Here is a 4,935-nt window from a genome sequence, read left to right on the forward strand (position 1 = left end):
CTTGTGGCCAACTGTCACTGTTCTCCGTGGGATTCCACTGTACAAATGCAATAATATAATAGCACTACAGAAGCATGAAATAGATATTGATTCTTATGAGTGGTGCATGTTTTCTTCACCATCTTCTCTCAGTGAAGGTTTGCAGATTTAGCCTGAAGTAAAGACCCTGCTTTTATTTTTCGCATCTCAGCTGATGGTGAAAAGGTAAGCAAACTCTCATATCAAGCCATAAATAATGACATTGTTGCAACCAAGAGTTGTCACACAATTTATAGTTGTTCTGATTCCGAAGATCGATGGCCTTTGAATATTTTATTTCGTTTGATAGCACTTTGTAGATAATGCATGTGACACCAGTGCCCAGTGCTCAGACATTGAATCTATCTTTTGAAGCGGAAACATTTTTAATTTAAAATAAATAATATCAAGGATTGATAGTGAATGGAATTCTGAAATTGAACACTCATAAGGTTTCTATCTAATGAATTTAAAGAAAACAAAAAAATCCCACTGATAAAGTATTTCTGTCTTATATATATATATATATATATATATATATATATATATATATATATATATATATATATATATATATATATATATATATATATATATATCACATATATATATATATATATTTATATATACATATATTAGATGCACTCCATGCTTGGTGCCCATTGTTATCACTGTGTATTCTCTGTAGACAATAAGAACACATTGCTTTTGCAATTGGACAGTATTGCAGGAAAGCTGCTCAACGCTGGCAATGACATTTAGAATCGCAATCTTCATTGTTGAGAGAGCTGAACTCTGACGCACCCCCATCAGCAAATGGTCCAAAGAGTCATTTTTCCCCCAGCGCTTTCTATGACTATTTCCCTCCAGAGGAGCTTTTCTGATAGGATTGAAAAAGTCCAACTCAACCTCAATTATATGTGAGAAGAAGCCAAGATGAATTCCTATCACAGTATAGTCACATGTGTCACAGATGATAATCTAATGATGAAGGTTTTTCTTTGTCCAAAAAACTATTTCCAGGCTCAGGAGTGAACTTTGAAGTAGTAGAATCCATAGTTGCAATCACATCATGACATATCATAACAAATTCAACATATCATGGACTCTGTAATTACGTTTATGAAATACTTCTGAAAAGCTCAGTAAAAGCTCACTGGCAAGACAACTTTAAAAAGTCTCAACTTAAAGTGACATTAAAATGTTTTTTGTTTTTTGTTTTTTTTTTTTTGTTAATGCAGGGTATATCATGTTTTGTGTTGATTTATGATGTCCCATGAGCAGCTAAGAATAAATGTTACTAATGTTTGGCTAAAAGATCATAAATGATCAGAGAGTCTCTTTAGCAGTTTCTCTTATATTATTCTAGATTGTTTGACTTGCTCTGGTCTCTGAATGTCTTTCACTGCTGCTGAAGGACTTTTGCTTTTATTCGTCAGACTCACTTAGAACATAAAATAAACTATACTATATGGTCAAATTACAATCCACAGATTTATATTTTGAACAATGATAATGTTAGAAGACAAGCAGCTGCATTGGTCAAGGCAGAACAAAATGAGACAGCAGTCCTATAAGAAGAATAACAGAAAAAGAAAAGAAAAGCTGGGTCATATAAAAACTCAGATTTTCACAATGTGTTCCCGAACCCTAACACAGCAGTTATTTTGGTCACTTTGACAGCAAAAGCTCTCCCTCACAGAATTCAAATTTTAATTCAATTCACAATCTTTAGCTAAATACATATTTTAACCAAAACCAATGATGTTTCACTAACTCTAACAAAGCTGTTGTCCTGGAATCATATTATCCATCAGAAGGGTCATATAAGAGGAACAGCGTTAATTTTGGACACAACGTTCAATGGAAACTTATCAAATCACGTAGGAACAAAACTAGACTACTATCATTGCTGTAAACTTCAGCAATTGCTACTATGACTTTGAGGTCTCATTCCACCTCCATCAGTTTTATGTTAATGCACTTCTATAGCACATTTGAGACAAATCAAAGAGAGCAAAGATTTATTAAATACCCCTAAATAATACTTCTACTACTACTTCTATTACTACTAGTAGTAATAATTCATTCATTCATCTCCACCCACTTTTCCATTTCAGGTTAAAATGATTTATAAATTAAAAGAGGGGAGGACCCTGATTAAAGGTTACACATGATGTTTAAGTGTTAAAAAATGTAATGGTTTATGCCGGGTGGGTGGAGTCCTGGAGAAGGCTGTGGGTTTAAAACAAGGAGAAGCCCTCGGTTCACCCTCTTGCCTTGCTGCTGCTGTGTCGCTATGAGGAGCTGTCTTGCCTGTTTTAAAGACATGTTGGGACTTCCCCAAGTAAATTGCTACTCTTGTGCCTTGAGAAAATAAATCATCCTGAACCTTGGCCTGTTGTGTTTCTCTGCCATCCCTCACTCATGTTGAGAGTTTCTGGTCTAGTGCTGAGGGGTTACACTACGCCCTCACTACACTTCGCCTAAGTCTAGGTGTGACACTGGCGAGGGCTGCTGGAGCCAATCCCAGCTCACACTGAATAAGGGCAGAGTCACACTGGACAGGTCACCAGTCCATCACAGGGCCAACACACAGAGACAGACAGAGACCAACAACCACTCTCACTCACAGTCAGAGCTACGGACAATTTAGAGTCACCTGTTAACCCAAACGTGATGTCTTTGGACGATGGGAAGAAACCGGAGTACCGGAAGAAAACCCACGCAGACACAGGAAGAACATGCAATCTCCACACAGAAAGGCCCCAGGTTGGGAATCACAGCCACGGCTTCTTATTGTGGGGCAACGGCGCTAACCACTACCCCGTCATGCTGCCCTTAGTAGTAATAATAATAATAATAGCAATGCTTTTTTTATATAGAGCCTTTTATTGCACTAAAAGTCACCTTTGTAGCCTGTTCCTTTGGTGTTATTGTCCCTTATATGTAGCCAGTCATCTTTGTCTCAAGATACTGCTGGCTTTGCTCGGGGCTTTCAGAAAAAACATGGGACATAGCAAACAGAACATATCAAGTAAGTGAAACTGTGATATTTGTGTGTGTCCTTCAATGAAACAGACACTCTCATTAGGACCTGGGCACTTATTGGATTCTGGGGTGTTATTATTTTTCCTCCGCCGCTTCGATGGTCTTTTTGGGGACTTAAACATGAAACCCGAAACACATGAATTTCGGACAGCATGTCAGGATTGCATGAAATAGCTTGACGTCATTGGCTGCAGAAATTTACATCAAAAAATGGCTCCACGGCACCACCTTTTGTCAAGCCCCTCCCTCTGGGGGAGTCCCGCCCTGAACACGTCCAAGTATTAATGATGAGACGGAATTAGAGCGCCAGCTACTGCACACAGGAAGTCACTCTCAAGGACCATGACACATAGATCAATGAACTCCTACAATTTTAATCCGAATGACTTCACATCCACTGAGTATTAGCTCCAGACCTTGAAGATGAAAAACTATCAAAATATTTTTGGCCCATTATCCATTGAGTCGCCATATTAGAGGAAGTCCTCACAACATAAGCATACATCGTCCAAGCTTTCCAAAATTCGCCACGCGTGATCAGGGCCCCACCCTGAACACCCCTGTCTGTTACACATAGAGCACCACCTACTGGACACAGGAAGTTGGCATGCCTCATAAATAAAAGAACTCCTCCTGCAAAATTTATCCAAAGACTTCACATGCACTGAGAATCGACGAAGATCTTTCAAGATGAAAATTTAACAAATTGTTTTTCATCCACGGTACCTGTTGGCTTTGGAAATGCGATGTATCGCCATAAAAGAGGAAGTCCTTGTCACTCCAGCATGCATTGTCCATGCATCTGCCCCGAATTTTGCACACATGATAAGACTCCCGCCCTGGACACCTCTATGTGTCAATACTGAGTCACACACAGAGCACCATCCGCCTAATAACATGAACATACACCAGATTTAGATTATATTTATAGGGTGTGCTCTTCACATCCTACACTACAACATAACGAAAGATTAGTGGATGTTCTCTAGCACCACATAGTGGACACTGACAATAAATTACATGCATGCCACTCACAATAAAATGTTTCAAGTTTTAACGCATTTGCATGGGGTGGGTTAGGGTTAGGGTTAACACTACTATTTATCTCTTTAAATGGACCCTGCCCATCGCCAACAGAATAGCCTAATATTTTATCCTTTAGAGTTGTTTATATTTAGTAAAATTGTTATAAGCAGCATCCTCATTTCAGACCAGTTAGGTCTGGGCGAATAAAGGCATTATTTCACATGATCTGTGAACATTTCTGCGAGGCTTGTCCCTCATACCAACTGTCACAATTGGGTATAGAGGAGTTTCTTATCTTTCTGCCAAGAACTTCATGTTTCCAATGACGCCTTATTATCTGCAGCTGCCGTGCTGGTGAGCACAAACGTATACATATGTATTGATTGCCAGTATGCAATAATTAGAGTACTCAGGAGATTCACACACCCAGAAGCAGGAATTACAATTATTTCATTTGAACGTGAAGAATTAGTGTAAAGATGTTGTGTTTTTCTGTATAGATCCCTGTGGTGACAGCTTCCTGTTATTCAGTGCTTTATCAACAGAATATTACTTTTTTAATTTTTTTTGTAGTTCCTAAGTGGACACACAAACCAAAGCACACGTGCCATCGATATATTATGGAATGAGCATATTTCATACAGGGTTGACCTCCATCTAGTGGCTGAAATGTATTCAGTTTGAAACGTATTAATTTTAATGACTGAGTCCCTGTAACATTCAGACAATGGTGAAACTAAAGAACAGTGCAGATGGCTGGAGAGAATAAAACAGAATAGAATTCCTAGAAAAAAAAATCAAAATAAATGAACAAAATCAAAATACAATATAAACCTTGGA

This window comes from Echeneis naucrates, chromosome 17, assembly GCF_900963305.1.
Source record: "Echeneis naucrates chromosome 17, fEcheNa1.1, whole genome shotgun sequence".
Lineage (NCBI taxonomy): Eukaryota > Metazoa > Chordata > Actinopteri > Carangiformes > Echeneidae > Echeneis > Echeneis naucrates.